Source organism: Crinia signifera, unplaced genomic scaffold, assembly GCF_055691185.1.
Source record: "Crinia signifera unplaced genomic scaffold, ASM5569118v1 HAP2_SCAFFOLD_333, whole genome shotgun sequence".
NCBI lineage: Eukaryota > Metazoa > Chordata > Amphibia > Anura > Myobatrachidae > Crinia > Crinia signifera.
Window position 1 is genome coordinate 69,059 of NW_028142226.1, and position 23,086 is coordinate 92,144.

The following is a 23,086-nucleotide window of genomic DNA, read 5'->3' on the forward strand; positions in this document are numbered from 1 at the left end:
GACCCTTTTGCCCCGAGAAGCCGGAAGGATGGCCACAGCCTCCGCTCCAGCCCCCCTCGCCGGGAAGAAGGGCAAGTCCCCGGCCGAAACCCCAGCAAATGTGGCCGGCCCCAGCTCCTGCCCCCCTTCAGGGACACCACCAGCGGTGCCCGCCAGGGATGGCTCCAAGGCTACCCCAGCCCTGGAACCCTGGATGAGGCAAACCGTGGTGATGAAGCTGAAGGAGGTGGACGGACAGGTGCCGGACCTTTCGCTGGTGCAATTCGGCAAGATGATGGTCCTGGACCAAGGATTCTCGGCCCCCGAAGTCCTCAGCACCCAGACCTTCATCAAGGGGATCTTTTATGTCACCTTCGCCACCATTGCCATCTGCAAGAGGTATTGGGAGGCGGTGAAAGCGGCGAAGCCTGATTCCCCTCTCTCTCGCTTTGTGGGCAACTGCCCTATTCAAAGGGAGGAGAGGCGGGTGACGGTTTCAATGCGAAGTCCACATGTGCCTGCCAAAGACATCGTCACATTCCTGAACAGATCCTGCACGGTCATCAGGGACCCCACAAGGGTCCTGCTGAGCAACGGGCTCTGGGACGTAAAGTGGTCGGTGGTGGTCAGGCTCCACAAGGACACTTCGTGCCCAGACGGAGTCAAGCACCTCAAACAGTGCTTCTCCCTGGGGGGAACCGCTGGACTCATCTACTACGCGGATCAACCACGCACCTGTCGAAAGTGCAGTGGGAAAGACCACGTGGGAAGAGAGTGCAAGGTCTCGGCATGCAAGTTCTGTCACGTGGCCGGCCACGAGACAAAGGACTGCCCCACGAAGCTCGTCTGCAACCTGTGCGGCAAAGGAGACCACCTCTACAAGGCATGCCCTGACAGAGCGAGATCCTACGCCGCAGCAGTGAAGGGAGTTACCCCCATGGTGCCTCCCCAGCCGGTACAGAAGCAGCCAAAGCCGAAGCCGCAGAGACAAGGTGGTAAGAAACCCTCCCCTGCCCCTGTCATCCCCACCCCTCCTCCCCTACCTCCCTCTGTGACAGCACCCCCCTCCACTGCTGCCCACCCCCCTCCCTCACCCTCCCGACCTCTTGCCCAACCCACCCCTCTTCCCTCCACCCCCTCTGCCCCTCCCCTCTCCGAGGAGGAGTTTCCACCCCTTGCCCCTGCAGGCCCGACTACGCTGAGACGGAAGAGGAAGGTGTTGGAGAGCCCCGCTGCCGACCCGGAAACTTCCAAAAAGGCAGCAGTTGAGTTGGTGGAACCACCCCAGCCCGCCCCCTCCCTCGAGGAGGAGATGGCGGCCTTGGTGGAATGTTACGACGAGTTTGGGGCGACTGAACTCGTCTGCGACAGCGACATCGACCAGCTGCTTGGCATTACGGAACCAACCCATGAAGGAGATCCAGCTGCAGAGCCGGACGCTGCGCCCCCTGATGGGAGTGGTAACGTAAACGTATCGTAACCTAACCTGCCCTTTCTCTTAACAGATGGTAGCTTTTAATATTCTTACCATTAATGTGAGGAGCATTAAGGATAAGGCTAGGAGACAGTCTGTTTTTACTTTCCTTGACTATCAGAAATGTGATGTTTACATGTTGCAGGAATGCTCTCTCCCTTTCTCCAGGTCATACAAGCACCTGGCCCGGCAGTGGTCCCATGGCCCGTCCTACTGGTCCGGTGGAGGTGAGTGTAAGTCTGCAGGGGTAGCTATTCTGATCAGGGGGAGCCTCTTCACGCTGGATTCTGTTCAGGAGCTTGTCTGCGGCAGGTTACTTGTCGTAGACGGCTCCTGGGCAGGTGAGCCTATCAGGCTTATCTGCGTGTACGCTTCACCTATCAAGAATGAGCGTTTGGAATTATTCCAGACCCTGCGGACCCAGCTCGCCACCACCAGGGCTGTAGTGATGGCTGGAGACTTCAACTGCCCGATCGAAGGGGATGGACGAAGCACCTGCAACTCTGCGAAGTTGGACATCACGTCCAATCTGCTCCGGGAAATGGTGGCCGAAGCGTCACTGCGGGACGCTGTGGGCTCCATGGGGGGAGGCTCCGTGAATTTCACGTGGAGCCGCCCCGATGGCTCTGTGCGTTCCCGCATTGACTTCGTGTTCACCTCCCGGGCAGTGCAGCAGGTTAGGCATTCTATGGTTCCCTGCTTCTTCTCTGACCACAGGGCCATTCTCTTCCAAGGTATCCTGGGCCATGGTTTTCCACCTGGCCCAGGCTCCTGGAAGTTGAACTGTGCACTGCTGGAAAAGGAGGAGGTATTGGCTGAACTTAAGGATGCCTACATCACATGGAAAAATGACAAATGTTATTTTGACTGTATGTCTGACTGGTGGGAATATGCCAAATCTAACATCCGCAGTTTCTTTCAGGTCAAAGGGCGTATCCAGGCATGCGACCGTAAGAGGAACCTCAGAAATCTGCAGCGTGAGCTCCAGTCCCTGGTGGACCTCCAGCGGTGCGGCTGGGACGTGAAGGACGACCTGGATGAGACCAAAAAGAGCCTGAAAAGGCACTTTGAGGAGGAGTCCAGACGTATCGTCTTCCGTTCCAAGGTGGAGAATCTGGAGAAGGGTGAGAAGTGCTCTTCTTTCTTTTTCAGGAAACTCCACTCTGGCCACACGCCCCTGACCGAGCTGCGAGATGAGAATGGCATTCCCAGACAGGGGAAGGAGGGCGTGATGAAGGTCGTCCGCGACTACTACAGCGACCTCTACTCCCCTAAGACGACTGACAACGACATGGCCGACAAGTTCCTGTCAGGTATCACTAACCCTATTGATCCTGCAGGCAGATCGGCGCTGGACGCTCCCCTGACGCTGGAGGAGGTATTATCTGCCACCAAATCCTTTAGGCAAGGCAGGACTCCAGGTAACGATGGTCTCCCAGCTGAGCTCTATGTAGCGCTGTGGGATCTAATCGGCCCGGACCTGCTCGAGCTGTATGAGGAGATGGTGGTGGAGGGAAAAATGCCTCCTTCGCTGAGGGAAGGGATGATCACGATCTTGTATAAGCGGAAGGGGGAGAGATGTGAGCTGAAAAATTGGAGGCCCATCTCTCTTCTGAACGTGGACTACAAGATCCTCGCCAAGGTACTGGCCAATAGGCTGAAGGCTGTCATCGGACAGATTGTTCATCCGGATCAGACCTGTGGTATACCTGGCCGCAGGATCGCAGACAGCCTTGCCCTCCTCAGGGACACGGTCCATTACGTGAAAGATCGTAATGTGCGCACGGCCCTGATCAGTCTTGATCAGGAAAAGGCCTTTGACCGTGTCTCTCATGAGCTGATGGGTAAGGTGCTGCGAAAATTTGGTCTTGGTGAATTGTTTTGTTCGTATGTTAACCTTATGTACCTCGATATCCACAGCACGGTGTTGGTGAACGGCTGGAAGACTGACCCCTTTCCGGTTCTCTCTGGGGTCAGACAAGGCTGCCCTCTTTCACCTCTTCTTTTTGTTTGTGTTATAGAGCTCCTGGCCCTATCCATCAGACAGAATCCAGAGATTAGAGGGATCACCGCACCAGGTCCAGACCACCCAGTGGCCAAGTGCTCGCTGTACATGGACGACGTCACTGTCTTCTGCGCGGATCAACGCTCGGTGGCAGCACTCGTCCAGACCTGTGAGGACTTCGGCCGTGCTTCGGGGGCAAAAGTCAACTGCGGGAAGTCAGAAGCCATGCTCTTCGGAAACTGGCACCTGTCATCCTCGGCTCCTTTCCCATTTACCGTCAAACCGGACCTCATCAAAATTCTGGGTGTCTGGTTCGGTGATGATGGAGCCGCCCGGAAGTGCTGGGATGAGAAACTTGCTACAGTGAGACAGAAAATTGGACTGTGGAGCCTCAGAGACCTTTCCATCGAAGGGAAAGCCCTTGTGCTGCGGAACGAGATCCTTCCCGTCCTGCAGTACACAGCCCAGGCCTGGCCGCCGCCAACTGCGGTCTGCAAGGCCATTACCCGGGCCACTTTCCACTTCATCTGGGGCTCCAAAATGGACAGAGTGAAGCGGAGCATTATGTACAAGGATCCCCTCAAAGGTGGCAAAGGCATTCCAGACATTCCAACTATGCTGAGAGCCTTCTTTGTATGTACGTGCATCCGCAGAACTTTGATTGACAGTTGTGCCGGCTCTGCGGGGAACTCCATGTCCCGCTTCTTCCTCCTACCACTGTGGAGGACCCTTAAATGGGACAAGTGGGACAGCTCCATCCCTTACAACTGGACCACTCCGTGGTTTTACCTGGACGTGTCCAAGTTTGTGAGGGAACACCAACTGGAGGGATTAAAACCCGACTTGTGGAAGCCAAAAACTGTCCACAAGCTCATCAGAGCCAAAGACACTATGGAATCGATCCCAGGGCTCCCGGCGGCAACTGTTAAGTTTGTCTGGGAGTGCGTGGCATCCAAGAGACTGACTAATAGACATAAAGACTTGTCATGGATGGCCATCCAGGGGGGTTTGCCTCTCCGGTCATTCATGCACTCCCGAAACTTGTGTAGGTACAGACATTGTCCCTGGTGCCTCGTTCGCGAGGAAACATCTATGCACCTCTTCTGGGACTGCACCTATGCACAGTTGCTGCTGGATGCCCTAGAGACTGAGTTTAAGGACTGTGTGCCCAGGAGCCACCTATCGTACCATTCGGTGCTTTACGGACTGTTCCCCGGCACACACACTGTTGGGGCGACCCAGGAAGCCTGGCGCCTTATAAACTGTTTTAAGGACGCTGTGTGGTTTGCCAGGAATCGCCTCATTATGAGGAGGGAGAGGATGTCCGTGCAGGACTGCCGCAGGCTGATCCACAGCCTGCTCAGAGACTACTCCATCCGGGATAGCCCTGAGGAAGAAGAGGACTAACCCCCCCCTTCTTCTGGCCCTTTCCCCATTGAACTGAGTGATAAGAACTGTGACGTGGCCCCACTCCCCCATTTCACGATGTCTGTTGTTTTATTGATGTCCTGTCTATTTATTGCCCTCCCCTTATATGTGTCTGTCTGGTCAATAAAGCTTCGGGCAACGTGACTCCCCCTCCCTCATCCCCCTCCCCTCCACCCATAGTCTTATCCATAGTCAATGATTGTTTAAGGTTAGAATGCATAGTGCATAGCATGTCTTATGGTATTTGATTTCTTATACTGTATTTCATGAAATGTACTATACAGTTTTGCATGTGTGCTGTGTTTTGGCTGTGCTGCGACACAGTATATATGTCTGAATGTTACCGTCTGTTTTTTGCTTTCTTTATGTACAATAAAGATTTGCCTTTTCAATCAAAAAAAATCTGTTCTTATCAGTTTAATATCTGATACGCCCCCTATCTGGGGGCCATATATTAAATGGATTTTTAGAACAGGGAGATGGAAGAAGAGCTTGCTCTGTCCACTCCACGCATTGACCTGGTATTGCAGTACTTCCAGGACCGGTGCACCTTCCTAATCTGTTATCCAAAAATAGACTATTTCCATTCCTGGCACTTGATTTGGAGTATCAATTGTTTGTGCACCTTTGTATTTAGAAATGCATGCATTTGCTGCTTCAAGGTTTAACCCTTGTGCATAAATACTTTGAAATCCTGCCTCCAGTGTATCATTTTGTGACTATTTCTTGACTCCTTGAATTGTACTTTCTGGAATCGAGGCAGTTAAATATTTTTACGTGACACTACACTTGATATCAGCATGTGCGGCCTAGGCAAAAGACCGGAAGCCTGCCTAAATTAAAGGACTTATCAATCGCTGCGACCTCCCAATAAATATGCAAACACTATGTGACTTACCTACGATCTTACCACGGAAACATCAACTGGATCACAGCAATGGCATTTTTGGACCCCCCTCCCTCTCCATTTGAAATGGCTTGGTTTTTTTTTTTTTCCTCTCTCTTTCTTTCTTTCTTTCTTTATTTCTTATATTTTTTTCTTTTCTTTTTGCGCGCTCTTTTCTCTCTTTTGTTTTGGGAATTTTTTTTCCTCATTTCTTTTGTTTTGGGAATTTTTTTTCCTCTTCCATTTTTTTTCCGAGCCAAACAATTGATGATCATTGAGAGGGGGGATTTAGAAAAAGTATCACTTACCTTCTTCGGACCATCATTTGGGTGGTAACTGCCAATAAAAGAAAACATTGGCCCACCCAGCTCACCTACACATGACTGTCCTGTCTGCCTGTCTGTTCCAAGTGACTGTCTGGCTGTCAGGTTCCGCCGGATTCCGAGTGAGCAGCTTGTGATGTCATAGAGGGCAGATTGTGATGTCACACAAAGGGTCCTGCCACATGAATGCCTGTCCATCTGACTGTCTACTACTGCTGCTGAATGGGCTCAAAACAGGAAAGCCGTCATTGCACCTGATTGTGCAAGATTCCTCCTTCTCCTCTGCAGCAGCTAGCTGATTGATTTAGTCAGCAGCAGTTCGTCAGGGACACAGGCAGGCATGCAGCAGCAAAGAGCGAGGAGACAGCTGGCTGCTGCTGCTTGCCTGTTGGTCGTCTGCCTAGTGGGTGTGTGTCTGTTGACGCGACGTCAACAGACGGGGCGGAGCACATGCAAATTTGGCCTCCTACCCAGCTGAGGCTCCCTTCCCGCCCGCCGACGACCTAATCACAAAATCAGTTGGATGGCTACTCGTCCTCCGGTCCCTGTCCAGCACTTCAAGTCCTAATCACACCTGCCGTACAGCCAGGTATCTTTCAGACTGCAACGACAAAGAAGTGATGTGTGTGTGTTAGATGTGTCCGTGGTGCTGATCTCCTCTCCACCAGTATTGCTGGCCGAATTCAGGTTCGCGCGGTTTGCTGGGAGCCCATTCGGGTTATCGCTTCTCGGCCTTTTGGCTAAGATCAAGTGTAGTATCTGTTCTTATCAGTTTAATATCTGATACGCCCCCTATCTGGGGGCCATATATTAAATGGATTTTTAGAACAGGGAGATGGAAGAAGAGCTTGCTCTGTCCACTCCACGCATTGACCTGGTATTGCAGTACTTCCAGGACCGGTGCACCTTCCTAATCTGTTATCCAAAAATAGACTATTTCCATTCCTGGCACTTGATTTGGAGTATCAATTGTTTGTGCACCTTTGTATTTAGAAATGCATGCATTTGCTGCTTCAAGGTTTAACCCTTGTGCATAAATACTTTGAAATCCTGCCTCCAGTGTATCATTTTGTGACTATTTCTTGACTCCTTGAATTGTACTTTCTGGAATCGAGGCAGTTAAATATTTTTACGTGACACTACACTTGATATCAGCATGTGCGGCCTAGGCAAAAGACCGGAAGCCTGCCTAAATTAAAGGACTTATCAATCGCTGCGACCTCCCAATAAATATGCAAACACTATGTGACTTACCTACGATCTTACCACGGAAACATCAACTGGATCACAGCAATGGCATTTTTGGACCCCCCTCCCTCTCCATTTGAAATGGCTTGGTTTTTTTTTTTTTCCTCTCTCTTTCTTTCTTTCTTTCTTTATTTCTTATATTTTTTTCTTTTCTTTTTGCGCGCTCTTTTCTCTCTTTTGTTTTGGGAATTTTTTTTCCTCATTTCTTTTGTTTTGGGAATTTTTTTTCCTCTTCCATTTTTTTTCCGAGCCAAACAATTGATGATCATTGAGAGGGGGGATTTAGAAAAAGTATCACTTACCTTCTTCGGACCATCATTTGGGTGGTAACTGCCAATAAAAGAAAACATTGGCCCACCCAGCTCACCTACACATGACTGTCCTGTCTGCCTGTCTGTTCCAAGTGACTGTCTGGCTGTCAGGTTCCGCCGGATTCCGAGTGAGCAGCTTGTGATGTCATAGAGGGCAGATTGTGATGTCACACAAAGGGTCCTGCCACATGAATGCCTGTCCATCTGACTGTCTACTACTGCTGCTGAATGGGCTCAAAACAGGAAAGCCGTCATTGCACCTGATTGTGCAAGATTCCTCCTTCTCCTCTGCAGCAGCTAGCTGATTGATTTAGTCAGCAGCAGTTCGTCAGGGACACAGGCAGGCATGCAGCAGCAAAGAGCGAGGAGACAGCTGGCTGCTGCTGCTTGCCTGTTGGTCGTCTGCCTAGTGGGTGTGTGTCTGTTGACGCGACGTCAACAGACGGGGCGGAGCACATGCAAATTTGGCCTCCTACCCAGCTGAGGCTCCCTTCCCGCCCGCCGACGACCTAATCACAAAATCAGTTGGATGGCTACTCGTCCTCCGGTCCCTGTCCAGCACTTCAAGTCCTAATCACACCTGCCGTACAGCCAGGTATCTTTCAGACTGCAACGACAAAGAAGTGATGTGTGTGTGTTAGATGTGTCCGTGGTGCTGATCTCCTCTCCACCAGTATTGCTGGCCGAATTCAGGTTCGCGCGGTTTGCTGGGAGCCCATTCGGGTTATCGCTTCTCGGCCTTTTGGCTAAGATCAAGTGTAGTATCTGTTCTTATCAGTTTAATATCTGATACGCCCCCTATCTGGGGGCCATATATTAAATGGATTTTTAGAACAGGGAGATGGAAGAAGAGCTTGCTCTGTCCACTCCACGCATTGACCTGGTATTGCAGTACTTCCAGGACCGGTGCACCTTCCTAATCTGTTATCCAAAAATAGACTATTTCCATTCCTGGCACTTGATTTGGAGTATCAATTGTTTGTGCACCTTTGTATTTAGAAATGCATGCATTTGCTGCTTCAAGGTTTAACCCTTGTGCATAAATACTTTGAAATCCTGCCTCCAGTGTATCATTTTGTGACTATTTCTTGACTCCTTGAATTGTACTTTCTGGAATCGAGGCAGTTAAATATTTTTACGTGACACTACACTTGATATCAGCATGTGCGGCCTAGGCAAAAGACCGGAAGCCTGCCTAAATTAAAGGACTTATCAATCGCTGCGACCTCCCAATAAATATGCAAACACTATGTGACTTACCTACGATCTTACCACGGAAACATCAACTGGATCACAGCAATGGCATTTTTGGACCCCCCTCCCTCTCCATTTGAAATGGCTTGGTTTTTTTTTTTTTCCTCTCTCTTTCTTTCTTTCTTTCTTTATTTCTTATATTTTTTTCTTTTCTTTTTGCGCGCTCTTTTCTCTCTTTTGTTTTGGGAATTTTTTTTCCTCATTTCTTTTGTTTTGGGAATTTTTTTTCCTCTTCCATTTTTTTTCCGAGCCAAACAATTGATGATCATTGAGAGGGGGGATTTAGAAAAAGTATCACTTACCTTCTTCGGACCATCATTTGGGTGGTAACTGCCAATAAAAGAAAACATTGGCCCACCCAGCTCACCTACACATGACTGTCCTGTCTGCCTGTCTGTTCCAAGTGACTGTCTGGCTGTCAGGTTCCGCCGGATTCCGAGTGAGCAGCTTGTGATGTCATAGAGGGCAGATTGTGATGTCACACAAAGGGTCCTGCCACATGAATGCCTGTCCATCTGACTGTCTACTACTGCTGCTGAATGGGCTCAAAACAGGAAAGCCGTCATTGCACCTGATTGTGCAAGATTCCTCCTTCTCCTCTGCAGCAGCTAGCTGATTGATTTAGTCAGCAGCAGTTCGTCAGGGACACAGGCAGGCATGCAGCAGCAAAGAGCGAGGAGACAGCTGGCTGCTGCTGCTTGCCTGTTGGTCGTCTGCCTAGTGGGTGTGTGTCTGTTGACGCGACGTCAACAGACGGGGCGGAGCACATGCAAATTTGGCCTCCTACCCAGCTGAGGCTCCCTTCCCGCCCGCCGACGACCTAATCACAAAATCAGTTGGATGGCTACTCGTCCTCCGGTCCCTGTCCAGCACTTCAAGTCCTAATCACACCTGCCGTACAGCCAGGTATCTTTCAGACTGCAACGACAAAGAAGTGATGTGTGTGTGTTAGATGTGTCCGTGGTGCTGATCTCCTCTCCACCAGTATTGCTGGCCGAATTCAGGTTCGCGCGGTTTGCTGGGAGCCCATTCGGGTTATCGCTTCTCGGCCTTTTGGCTAAGATCAAGTGTAGTATCTGTTCTTATCAGTTTAATATCTGATACGCCCCCTATCTGGGGGCCATATATTAAATGGATTTTTAGAACAGGGAGATGGAAGAAGAGCTTGCTCTGTCCACTCCACGCATTGACCTGGTATTGCAGTACTTCCAGGACCGGTGCACCTTCCTAATCTGTTATCCAAAAATAGACTATTTCCATTCCTGGCACTTGATTTGGAGTATCAATTGTTTGTGCACCTTTGTATTTAGAAATGCATGCATTTGCTGCTTCAAGGTTTAACCCTTGTGCATAAATACTTTGAAATCCTGCCTCCAGTGTATCATTTTGTGACTATTTCTTGACTCCTTGAATTGTACTTTCTGGAATCGAGGCAGTTAAATATTTTTACGTGACACTACACTTGATATCAGCATGTGCGGCCTAGGCAAAAGACCGGAAGCCTGCCTAAATTAAAGGACTTATCAATCGCTGCGACCTCCCAATAAATATGCAAACACTATGTGACTTACCTACGATCTTACCACGGAAACATCAACTGGATCACAGCAATGGCATTTTTGGACCCCCCTCCCTCTCCATTTGAAATGGCTTGGTTTTTTTTTTTTTCCTCTCTCTTTCTTTCTTTCTTTCTTTATTTCTTATATTTTTTTCTTTTCTTTTTGCGCGCTCTTTTCTCTCTTTTGTTTTGGGAATTTTTTTTCCTCATTTCTTTTGTTTTGGGAATTTTTTTTCCTCTTCCATTTTTTTTCCGAGCCAAACAATTGATGATCATTGAGAGGGGGGATTTAGAAAAAGTATCACTTACCTTCTTCGGACCATCATTTGGGTGGTAACTGCCAATAAAAGAAAACATTGGCCCACCCAGCTCACCTACACATGACTGTCCTGTCTGCCTGTCTGTTCCAAGTGACTGTCTGGCTGTCAGGTTCCGCCGGATTCCGAGTGAGCAGCTTGTGATGTCATAGAGGGCAGATTGTGATGTCACACAAAGGGTCCTGCCACATGAATGCCTGTCCATCTGACTGTCTACTACTGCTGCTGAATGGGCTCAAAACAGGAAAGCCGTCATTGCACCTGATTGTGCAAGATTCCTCCTTCTCCTCTGCAGCAGCTAGCTGATTGATTTAGTCAGCAGCAGTTCGTCAGGGACACAGGCAGGCATGCAGCAGCAAAGAGCGAGGAGACAGCTGGCTGCTGCTGCTTGCCTGTTGGTCGTCTGCCTAGTGGGTGTGTGTCTGTTGACGCGACGTCAACAGACGGGGCGGAGCACATGCAAATTTGGCCTCCTACCCAGCTGAGGCTCCCTTCCCGCCCGCCGACGACCTAATCACAAAATCAGTTGGATGGCTACTCGTCCTCCGGTCCCTGTCCAGCACTTCAAGTCCTAATCACACCTGCCGTACAGCCAGGTATCTTTCAGACTGCAACGACAAAGAAGTGATGTGTGTGTGTTAGATGTGTCCGTGGTGCTGATCTCCTCTCCACCAGTATTGCTGGCCGAATTCAGGTTCGCGCGGTTTGCTGGGAGCCCATTCGGGTTATCGCTTCTCGGCCTTTTGGCTAAGATCAAGTGTAGTATCTGTTCTTATCAGTTTAATATCTGATACGCCCCCTATCTGGGGGCCATATATTAAATGGATTTTTAGAACAGGGAGATGGAAGAAGAGCTTGCTCTGTCCACTCCACGCATTGACCTGGTATTGCAGTACTTCCAGGACCGGTGCACCTTCCTAATCTGTTATCCAAAAATAGACTATTTCCATTCCTGGCACTTGATTTGGAGTATCAATTGTTTGTGCACCTTTGTATTTAGAAATGCATGCATTTGCTGCTTCAAGGTTTAACCCTTGTGCATAAATACTTTGAAATCCTGCCTCCAGTGTATCATTTTGTGACTATTTCTTGACTCCTTGAATTGTACTTTCTGGAATCGAGGCAGTTAAATATTTTTACGTGACACTACACTTGATATCAGCATGTGCGGCCTAGGCAAAAGACCGGAAGCCTGCCTAAATTAAAGGACTTATCAATCGCTGCGACCTCCCAATAAATATGCAAACACTATGTGACTTACCTACGATCTTACCACGGAAACATCAACTGGATCACAGCAATGGCATTTTTGGACCCCCCTCCCTCTCCATTTGAAATGGCTTGGTTTTTTTTTTTTTCCTCTCTCTTTCTTTCTTTCTTTCTTTATTTCTTATATTTTTTTCTTTTCTTTTTGCGCGCTCTTTTCTCTCTTTTGTTTTGGGAATTTTTTTTCCTCATTTCTTTTGTTTTGGGAATTTTTTTTCCTCTTCCATTTTTTTTCCGAGCCAAACAATTGATGATCATTGAGAGGGGGGATTTAGAAAAAGTATCACTTACCTTCTTCGGACCATCATTTGGGTGGTAACTGCCAATAAAAGAAAACATTGGCCCACCCAGCTCACCTACACATGACTGTCCTGTCTGCCTGTCTGTTCCAAGTGACTGTCTGGCTGTCAGGTTCCGCCGGATTCCGAGTGAGCAGCTTGTGATGTCATAGAGGGCAGATTGTGATGTCACACAAAGGGTCCTGCCACATGAATGCCTGTCCATCTGACTGTCTACTACTGCTGCTGAATGGGCTCAAAACAGGAAAGCCGTCATTGCACCTGATTGTGCAAGATTCCTCCTTCTCCTCTGCAGCAGCTAGCTGATTGATTTAGTCAGCAGCAGTTCGTCAGGGACACAGGCAGGCATGCAGCAGCAAAGAGCGAGGAGACAGCTGGCTGCTGCTGCTTGCCTGTTGGTCGTCTGCCTAGTGGGTGTGTGTCTGTTGACGCGACGTCAACAGACGGGGCGGAGCACATGCAAATTTGGCCTCCTACCCAGCTGAGGCTCCCTTCCCGCCCGCCGACGACCTAATCACAAAATCAGTTGGATGGCTACTCGTCCTCCGGTCCCTGTCCAGCACTTCAAGTCCTAATCACACCTGCCGTACAGCCAGGTATCTTTCAGACTGCAACGACAAAGAAGTGATGTGTGTGTGTTAGATGTGTCCGTGGTGCTGATCTCCTCTCCACCAGTATTGCTGGCCGAATTCAGGTTCGCGCGGTTTGCTGGGAGCCCATTCGGGTTATCGCTTCTCGGCCTTTTGGCTAAGATCAAGTGTAGTATCTGTTCTTATCAGTTTATTCTGAGAGGCAGCTCTGCTCCTTGTTTCTTGGACCGACAACGGTCCTTCTCAGGGCTACCGCTGCCAGGCCGAGAAGAGCGAATTGAGCGAAGACGTCGAGACTGCGAGGAGGAGAAGACATCGCTGAAGAGGGAGAAGCCGGAGAAGACTGAGGGTCAGACTTGCTCTGCTCTGCCCTCCGAAGCGACTGCCGACCCCTCCACCTCTCGACGCCGAGGAAGAAGCTCCGCCCCCGACTGCGAGGAGAAGAGGATTTCGCCGGAAGAGGAGATCAACGCACCCTAGCCACCTGGGAGAGGCAGACTTGTTTGCTCTGCTCTCTCGAAGCCTTGCAGCACTCCCGAGCTGCCTAGGAGGGTCAGACTTTTCTGCTCTGCCCTCTGAAGCCTCCACCGCTCCGGAGCCGCCACCGAGGGTCAGACTTTCTGCTCTGCCCTCCGAAGCTCTGCAACGCTCCCCAGCCTCCGTGGAGGGTTAGACTTGCTTTGCTCTGCCCTCTGAAGCCGTGCATCGCTCTCTAGCCACCTTGGAGGGTTAGACTTGTGTTGCTCTGCCCTCTGAAGCGACCCCTTCATCTCCTCCTCTCGTCGCCGGAGAAGACCCTTTGCCTCGACTTCAGCTGCCCCGAGAAGCCGGAAGGATGGCCACCGCCTCCACTTCGGCCCCCCTCGCTGGTAGGAAGCCCGGGAAGAAGGGTAAGTCACCGGCCGAATGTCCGACCAGATTGGCCGGCCCTAGCTCCACTGCCCCTTCTGCGACACCACCAACGGTGCCCGTCCAGGACCATTCCAAAGGCCTCCCAGCCCTGGAGCCCTGGATGAGGCAGACCGTGGTGATGAAGTTTAAGGAGACGGATGGACAGGTGCCGGACATGACGATCGACACCTTCGGCAAGAAGATGGTCGTCGAACAGGGATTCACGAGGGCTGAAACACTCAGCATTCAGAATTACCTGAAGGGGATCTTCTACGTCACCTTCACCTCCATTGCCATCTGTAAGAGGTACTGGGAGGCAGTGAAAGCGGCGAGACCCGAATCCCCTCTCTCTCGCTTTGTGGGCAACTGCCCTATCCAAAGGGAGGAGAGGCGGGTGACGGTTTCAATGCGCAGCCCTCACACGCCAGCCGGAGACATTGCCACATTTCTGGGCCGATTCTGCACGGTCGTGAGGAACCCTACAAGGATCATGACCGAGGATGGATTCTGGTCCACGAAGTGGGCAGTGATCGTCCGGCTGCACAAGGACACCTCGTGCCCAGAAGGAGTAAAGCACCTTCCACAGTGCTTCTCCCTGGGGGGAACAGCAGGACTTCTCCATTACTCTGACCAGCCGCGCAACTGCAGGAAGTGCAGCGGGAAGGATCACATGGCGAAGGACTGCAAGGTCCCGGCCTGCAAACATTGTCACATGGCTGGTCATGAGACAAAGGATTGCCCCACGAAGATGACCTGCCACCTGTGCGGCAAAGTAGAACACGTCTACCGGGACTGTCCCGACAGAGTGAGATCCTACGCCGCAGCAGTATCGGGTGTGGTAGCCCCTGCCAAGGTACCACCCAAGCCTGCACAGAAGAAGCAGATCCAGCAGAAACAAGGCGGTAAGAAACCTTCCCCTCCCCCCACCATTCCTAACCCTCCTCCCCTCCCTCCCTCTGCGACAGCAACCCCCACCCCGGCTGTTCGCACCACCCCCCCTCCATCACCCTCCCGACCTGTGACCCAACCCACCCTCCCTCCCACCACCCCCTCTCGCCCCCTCCCTGTCCCTCTCCTCTCCGAGGAAGAGTTTCCACCACTTGCCCATGCAGGAAATGTACAGCCGAGAAGGAAGAGGAAGGAGTTAGACAGCCCAGCTGCTGACCCAGAATCTTCCAAGAAAGCGGCAGTCGAATCGGTCGAGCCAGACCAGGACTCCCCCACCCTCGAGGAGGAGATGGAGGCATATGCAGAGGTCTTCGAGGAGAGTGGGGTGCCTGAGCTTGACAGCCTCAACAACATCGACCAACTGCTCAACAACATCGAGACACCCCAGCAGGGAGATCCGGTGGCCGACCCAGAGGAAGCACCTCCCGATGGGAGTGGTAAAGTATACGTATCGCCACAGTAACCTTTTTCTCTTAACAAATGGTAGCTTTTAATCTTTTTACCATTAATGTAAGGAGCATTAAGGATAAGAACAGACGTCAATCTATTTTTACCTTTCTTGACACTCAGAAATGTGATGTGTATATGTTGCAGGAATGCTCTCTCCCTTTCTCCAGGTCCTACAGGCACCTGGCCCGGCAGTGGTCCCATGGTCCATCCTACTGGTCCGGTGGAGGTGAGTGCAGGTCTGCAGGGGTAGCAATTCTTATTAGGGGCAGCCTCTTCACGTTAGATTCTGTCCAGGAGTTTGTCTGCGGGAGATTACTCGTCGTAGATGGGTCCTGGGCAGGTGAGCCTATCAGGCTAATCTGCGTGTATGCTTCACCCTTTAAGAATGAGCGTCTGGAATTATTCCAGACCCTGCGGACCCAGCTCGCCACCACCAGGGCTGTAGTGATGGCCGGGGACTTCAACTGCCCGATTGAAGGGGATGGTCGAAGCACCTGCAACTCTGCGAAGCTGGACATCACGTCCAACCTGCTCAGGGAAATGGTGGCCGAAGCATCACTGCGGGACGCTGTGGGCTCCATGGGGGCTGGCTCCGTGAATTTCACGTGGAGCCGCCCCGATGGCTCCGTGCGCTCCCGCATTGACTTTGTGTTCACATCCCGGGCAGTGCAGCAGGTTAGGCATTCTATGGTTCCCTGCTTCTTCTCTGACCACAGGGCCATTCTCTTCCAAGGGGTTCTGGGCCATGGTTTTCCATCTGGCCCAGGCTCCTGGAAGTTGAACTGTGCCTTACTGGAAAGGGAGGAAGTACTGGCTGAGCTTAAGGATGCCTACATCACATGGAAGAATGACAAATGTTATTTTGACTGTATGTCTGATTGGTGGGAATATGCCAAATCTAACATCCGCAGTTTCTTTCAGGCTAAAGGACGTATCCAGGCATGCGACCGTAAGAGGAACCTCAGAAAACTGCAGCGTGAGCTCCAGTCCCTGGTGGACCTCCAGCGGTGCGGCTGGGACGTGAAGGACGACCTGGACGAGACCAAAAAGAGCCTGAAAAGGCACTTTGAGGAGGAGTCCAGACGCATCGTCTTCCGTTCCAAGGTGGAGAATCTGGAGAAGGGTGAGACGTGTTCTTCCTTCTTTTTCAGGAAACTCCACTCTGGCCATACGCCCCTGACAGAACTGCGTGATGAGAATGGCATCCCCAGACAGGGGAAGGAGGGCGTGATGAAGGTCGTTCGCGACTACTACAGCGACCTCTACTCCCCTAAGACTACAGACACAGACGAGGCGGATAAGTTCCTGTCAGGTATCACTAACACTATTGATCCTGCAGGTAAATCAGCCATGGATGCTCCCTTGGCGTTGGAGGAGGTGCTCTCTGCCGCTAAATCCTTTAGGCAGGGCAGGACTCCGGGCAGTGATGGTCTCCCAGCAGAGCTTTATGTTGCGCTGTGGGATCTCATTGGCCCGGACCTGCTCGAGCTGTACGAGGAGATGGTGGTGGAGGGCAAAATGCCTTCTTCGCTGAGGGAAGGAATGATCACGATCTTGTATAAGCGTAAGGGGGAGAGATGTGACCTGAAAAATTGGCGTCCCATCTCTCTTCTGAACGTGGACTACAAAATCCTCGCCAAGGTACTGGCCAACCGGCTGAAGGCTGTCATTGGGCAGATCGTTCACCCAGACCAAACCTGCGCCATTCCCGGCCGCAGAATCGCAGACAGCCTTGCCCTCCTCAGAGACACGGTCCATTACGTGAAAGACCGTAATGTGTGCACAGCCCTGATCAGTCTTGATCAGGAAAAGGCCTTTGACCGTGTCTCCCATGAGCTGATGGGCAAGGTACTGCGTAAATTTGGTCTTGGTGAGCTATTCTGTTCGTATGTTAACCTGATGTACCTTGACATTTACAGCTCGGTGTTGGTGAACGGCTGGAAGACTGACCCCTTCTCTGTCATGTCTGGGGTCAGACAAGGCTGCCCTCTTTCACCTCTTCTTTTTGTTTGTGTTATAGAGCTCTTCGCTGTATCCATCAGACAAAATCAAGAGATCAGAGGGATCACCGCACCGGGTCCAGACCACCCAGAGGCCAAGTGTTCGCTGTACATGGATGACGTCACTGTGTTCTGCGCAGACCAGAGATCGGTGACAGCTCTCGTCCAGACCTGCGAGGACTTCGGCCGTGCTTCAGGAGCAAAGGTTAACCTTGGGAAGTCAGAGGCTATGCTCTTCGGAAAGTGGCACCTGTCATCCTCCGCCCCATTTCCCTTCACGGTAAAGCCAGACCTCATCAAGATCCTTGGTGTCTGGTTCGGAGGAGATGGAGCGGCCCTGAAGTGCTGGGATGAAAGACTTGCGACAATGCGTCAGAAACTGGGATTGTGGAGTCTCAGAGACCTTACCATCGAAGGGAAAACACTTGTGCTGCGGAATGAGATTCTTCCTGTTCTTCAGTACACCGCCCAGGCCTGGCCACCTCTGGCGGCGATCTGCAAGGCCATCACACGGGCTGTTTTCCACTTCATCTGGGGCTCCAAAATGGACAGAGTCAAGCGGATTGTTATGTACAAAGATCCCCTCAAAGGTGGCAAAGGCATTCCAGACATTCCAACTATGCTGAGAGCCTTCTTTGCATGTAACTGTATCCGCAGAACTTTGATAGACAATTGTGCCGGCTCTGCGGGGAACTCCATGTCCCGCTTCTTCCTCCTACCGATGTGGAGGACCCTTAAATGGGACAAGTGGGACAGCTCCATCCCTTACAACTGGACTACTCCATGGTTCTACCTGGATGTGTCCAAGTTTGTGAGGGAGCACCAACTGGAGGGATTGAAACCCGACTTGTGGAAACCTAAAACTGTCCACAAGCTCATCAGAGCCAAAGACGTCATGGAACCGATTTCAGGGCTCCCTTCAGCAACTGCCAAGTTTGTCTGGGAGTATGTGGCCTCCAAAAGGCTCACAAATAGACACAAAGACTTGTCATGGATGGCCATTCAGGGGGGCTTACCTCACCGGTCATTCATGCACTCCCGAAACTTGTGTAGGTATAGACATTGTCCCTGGTGCTTTGTGCATGAAGAAACCTCCATGCACATCTTCTGGGACTGCACCTACGCACAGTTGTTGTTGGATGCCCTAGAGACTGAATTCAAGGACTCCGTGCCCAGGAACTGTCTTTCATACCTTTCGGTATTGTATGGACTATTCCCGGGCACCCACACGTATGGGGCGACCCAGGAAGCCTGGCGCCTTATAAACTGTGTTAAGGACGCTTTGTGGTTTGCCAGAAATCGACTCATATTGAGGAGGGAGAGAATGTCCGTTCAGGACTGCCGCAGGCTGGTTCACAGCCTGCTCAGAGACTATTCCATTCGGGATAGCCCTGAGGAAGAAGAGGACTAAACCCCTTTGCTTCTGGTCCTTTCCCCTTGCTTGGACTGTTTTATAAGACTCTGGGACCGTGGCCCCTTCCCCCTCACTTCACAATGTCTGTTGTTTTGTTGATGTATTTCTATTTATTGCCCTCCCCTTATATATGTCTGTCTGGTCAATAAAGCTTCGGGCATGTGATTCCTCCTCCCCCACCCCCTACCCCCCACACCCATAGTCTTGTATACTGTTGTGTAAATGTTACCGTTAGAATGCATAGTGCATAGTGTAGTCTATAGTGTGAGTTTATCTTGTACTGTATTTTATAATATGTACTATACTGTCTGCATGTGTACTGTGTTTTGGCTGTGCTGCGACACGGTATATGTGTGATATTTGTTATCGTCTGTTTTTTGCATTCTTTATGTACAATAAAGACCTGCTTTTTCAATCAAAAAATCTGTTCTTATCAGTTTAATATCTGATACGCCCCCTATCTGGGGGCCATATATTAAATGGATTTTTAGAACAGGGAGATGGAAGAAGAGCTTGCTCTGTCCACTCCACGCATTGACCTGGTATTGCAGTACTTCCAGGACCGGTGCACCTTCCTAATCTGTTATCCAAAAATAGACTATTTCCATTCCTGGCACTTGATTTGGAGTATCAATTGTTTGTGCACCTTTGTATTTAGAAATGCATGCATTTGCTGCTTCAAGGTTTAACCCTTGTGCATAAATACTTTGAAATCCTGCCTCCAGTGTATCATTTTGTGACTATTTCTTGACTCCTTGAATTGTACTTTCTGGAATCGAGGCAGTTAAATATTTTTACGTGACACTACACTTGATATCAGCATGTGCGGCCTAGGCAAAAGACCGGAAGCCTGCCTAAATTAAAGGACTTATCAATCGCTGCGACCTCCCAATAAATATGCAAACACTATGTGACTTACCTACGATCTTACCACGGAAACATCAACTGGATCACAGCAATGGCATTTTTGGACCCCCCTCCCTCTCCATTTGAAATGGCTTGGTTTTTTTTTTTTTCCTCTCTCTTTCTTTCTTTCTTTCTTTATTTCTTATATTTTTTTCTTTTCTTTTTGCGCGCTCTTTTCTCTCTTTTGTTTTGGGAATTTTTTTTCCTCATTTCTTTTGTTTTGGGAATTTTTTTTCCTCTTCCATTTTTTTTCCGAGCCAAACAATTGATGATCATTGAGAGGGGGGATTTAGAAAAAGTATCACTTACCTTCTTCGGACCATCATTTGGGTGGTAACTGCCAATAAAAGAAAACATTGGCCCACCCAGCTCACCTACACATGACTGTCCTGTCTGCCTGTCTGTTCCAAGTGACTGTCTGGCTGTCAGGTTCCGCCGGATTCCGAGTGAGCAGCTTGTGATGTCATAGAGGGCAGATTGTGATGTCACACAAAGGGTCCTGCCACATGAATGCCTGTCCATCTGACTGTCTACTACTGCTGCTGAATGGGCTCAAAACAGGAAAGCCGTCATTGCACCTGATTGTGCAAGATTCCTCCTTCTCCTCTGCAGCAGCTAGCTGATTGATTTAGTCAGCAGCAGTTCGTCAGGGACACAGGCAGGCATGCAGCAGCAAAGAGCGAGGAGACAGCTGGCTGCTGCTGCTTGCCTGTTGGTCGTCTGCCTAGTGGGTGTGTGTCTGTTGACGCGACGTCAACAGACGGGGCGGAGCACATGCAAATTTGGCCTCCTACCCAGCTGAGGCTCCCTTCCCGCCCGCCGACGACCTAATCACAAAATCAGTTGGATGGCTACTCGTCCTCCGGTCCCTGTCCAGCACTTCAAGTCCTAATCACACCTGCCGTACAGCCAGGTATCTTTCAGACTGCAACGACAAAGAAGTGATGTGTGTGTGTTAGATGTGTCCGTGGTGCTGATCTCCTCTCCACCAGTATTGCTGGCCGAATTCAGGTTCGCGCGGTTTGCTGGGAGCCCATTCGGGTTATCGCTTCTCGGCCTTTTGGCTAAGATCAAGTGTAGTATCTGTTCTTATCAGTTGGGTATGGACTGGCCTCTGGCAGAGAATAGAGAAAGGTGAGACTGAGTAGCTGCTCTGATGGGCGGAGGGTGTGGGACCCCTCTGTTTTTTCCCGGGAGTAGTGAAAAGTCTCACTAAGTATCTTCACCTCTGCCTTTGGTAGGAGGTGTTGTTTCCGTAAATCCACTGGTAAGAGGGGGGGAGAAACACTGGGCCTAGTAGTTTGACTCTCTTGACGGGGTTTGTAGCCCCCGAAGGATGAGTCAGCGAAAGGCTCAGTCTAGTATCCAATCCCAGGGAGCGGAGAAAGGTTGGGACTGAGTAGATGGCTCCTGTTCCAGAGGTTCGTAGCCTCTGATGGGGAGACCGCGAAAGGCCCAGCTTAGTACCTTAACCCTGGGAGCGGAGAAACACTGGGACTGAGTAGATTGCTCTTCCGGAGGGGGTGCAGCCCCTAAGGGAGTCTTTCGAAAGGCCCAGTGGAGTACCCATTCCCATGCCAGGGGCTGGAAAGTGCCTGCTGTTGAGACGGAGAAACACTTGGTCGGACGCTGACTGGCTGGCTGCCTGGAGTCCGAGGCTGCACTGTGCCCCCGGGGAAACTCGGGGGTGCCGGACATGCACGGGTGATCCCAAGTCACCTTGCACGAATGGCACTTGCACTGCGCACTTCCCTTTAGGTTAGCGCTTCACGTCCTTACCCTGTCCTTTTGGATGGGGTAGGACAATTTTTCACACCCCCCCCCGGCCTTCTGGCTAGGGCCTTATTCTTTTCTTTTTATGATTTGCACGTTTTGCACTTCACGTTTTTCGTTAGTTTGTCACGTTTTTTTCATTTGGGTAGTGCGGCTGTCCCTAACAGGCCTTCCGTTCCCCAAACGTGACTGGGACTCTTCACCTTTTGGGGAGAGTCCCGGTTCCCTCGAGGGCAACCCCGAGCCGCAAGGCGGAGGGAAGCCTAAGTCGGGTCTCTCCAAAGCACGGGCTGCGGAGGACCCACCGTCCGAAACCCTTCCGGGGGTGGAGGAAACGCGGGTCCCTCTGAGCTTCGGCGAAGAGGACCCACCGATCCCTTTTTTCCCTTCCTCTGCCTTATGGTTGAGGGGGGTCAGGGGAACCATGGGGCCTTTCTCCTCTGGGAGAGGGCCCACACGTTCGTACGGCTGCCCCCTGTGCACGCGTTTAGTCACGTCACTGGTGGTGGTGGGAGCACACCTCGGGCTCCCTGAGTTTCTTCAAACTCATCTGTTCTTATCAGTTTAATATCTGATACGCCCCCTATCTGGGGGCCATATATTAAATGGATTTTTAGAACAGGGAGATGGAAGAAGAGCTTGCTCTGTCCACTCCACGCATTGACCTGGTATTGCAGTACTTCCAGGACCGGTGCACCTTCCTAATCTGTTATCCAAAAATAGACTATTTCCATTCCTGGCACTTGATTTGGAGTATCAATTGTTTGTGCACCTTTGTATTTAGAAATGCATGCATTTGCTGCTTCAAGGTTTAACCCTTGTGCATAAATACTTTGAAATCCTGCCTCCAGTGTATCATTTTGTGACTATTTCTTGACTCCTTGAATTGTACTTTCTGGAATCGAGGCAGTTAAATATTTTTACGTGACACTACACTTGATATCAGCATGTGCGGCCTAGGCAAAAGACCGGAAGCCTGCCTAAATTAAAGGACTTATCAATCGCTGCGACCTCCCAATAAATATGCAAACACTATGTGACTTACCTACGATCTTACCACGGAAACATCAACTGGATCACAGCAATGGCATTTTTGGACCCCCCTCCCTCTCCATTTGAAATGGCTTGGTTTTTTTTTTTTTCCTCTCTCTTTCTTTCTTTCTTTCTTTATTTCTTATATTTTTTTCTTTTCTTTTTGCGCGCTCTTTTCTCTCTTTTGTTTTGGGAATTTTTTTTCCTCATTTCTTTTGTTTTGGGAATTTTTTTTCCTCTTCCATTTTTTTTCCGAGCCAAACAATTGATGATCATTGAGAGGGGGGATTTAGAAAAAGTATCACTTACCTTCTTCGGACCATCATTTGGGTGGTAACTGCCAATAAAAGAAAACATTGGCCCACCCAGCTCACCTACACATGACTGTCCTGTCTGCCTGTCTGTTCCAAGTGACTGTCTGGCTGTCAGGTTCCGCCGGATTCCGAGTGAGCAGCTTGTGATGTCATAGAGGGCAGATTGTGATGTCACACAAAGGGTCCTGCCACATGAATGCCTGTCCATCTGACTGTCTACTACTGCTGCTGAATGGGCTCAAAACAGGAAAGCCGTCATTGCACCTGATTGTGCAAGATTCCTCCTTCTCCTCTGCAGCAGCTAGCTGATTGATTTAGTCAGCAGCAGTTCGTCAGGGACACAGGCAGGCATGCAGCAGCAAAGAGCGAGGAGACAGCTGGCTGCTGCTGCTTGCCTGTTGGTCGTCTGCCTAGTGGGTG

At 50.5% G+C, this 23,086-nt stretch overlaps 4 non-coding genes and 5 pseudogenes across 4 annotated transcripts; all 9 read left to right on the forward strand.

The window, feature by feature from the left end:
* Nucleotides 1-5,260: 5,260 nt before the first annotated feature.
* On the forward strand, nucleotides 5,261-5,441 carry LOC146055112 (U2 spliceosomal RNA; annotated as a pseudogene).
* Nucleotides 5,442-6,815: 1,374 nt separating this feature from the next.
* On the forward strand, nucleotides 6,816-7,006 carry LOC146055160 (U2 spliceosomal RNA). The gene has a single exon (XR_014468490.1). It is a non-coding gene; the product is annotated as a U2 spliceosomal RNA (small nuclear RNA).
* A 1,374-nt stretch (nucleotides 7,007-8,380) lies between these two features.
* LOC146055161 (U2 spliceosomal RNA) lies at nucleotides 8,381-8,571 on the forward strand. The gene has a single exon (XR_014468491.1). It is a non-coding gene; the product is annotated as a U2 spliceosomal RNA (small nuclear RNA).
* A 1,374-nt stretch (nucleotides 8,572-9,945) lies between these two features.
* LOC146055163 (U2 spliceosomal RNA) lies at nucleotides 9,946-10,136 on the forward strand. The gene has a single exon (XR_014468492.1). It is a non-coding gene; the product is annotated as a U2 spliceosomal RNA (small nuclear RNA).
* Nucleotides 10,137-11,510: 1,374 nt separating this feature from the next.
* Nucleotides 11,511-11,701, forward strand: LOC146055164 (U2 spliceosomal RNA). Its single transcript, XR_014468493.1, has one exon. It is a non-coding gene; the product is annotated as a U2 spliceosomal RNA (small nuclear RNA).
* A 1,374-nt stretch (nucleotides 11,702-13,075) lies between these two features.
* On the forward strand, nucleotides 13,076-13,182 carry LOC146055124 (U2 spliceosomal RNA; annotated as a pseudogene).
* Nucleotides 13,183-19,043: 5,861 nt separating this feature from the next.
* Nucleotides 19,044-19,217, forward strand: LOC146055113 (U2 spliceosomal RNA; annotated as a pseudogene).
* A 1,374-nt stretch (nucleotides 19,218-20,591) lies between these two features.
* Nucleotides 20,592-20,728, forward strand: LOC146055127 (U2 spliceosomal RNA; annotated as a pseudogene).
* Nucleotides 20,729-21,846: 1,118 nt separating this feature from the next.
* Nucleotides 21,847-22,022, forward strand: LOC146055120 (U2 spliceosomal RNA; annotated as a pseudogene).
* The last annotated feature ends 1,064 nt before the right edge of the window (nucleotides 22,023-23,086 follow it).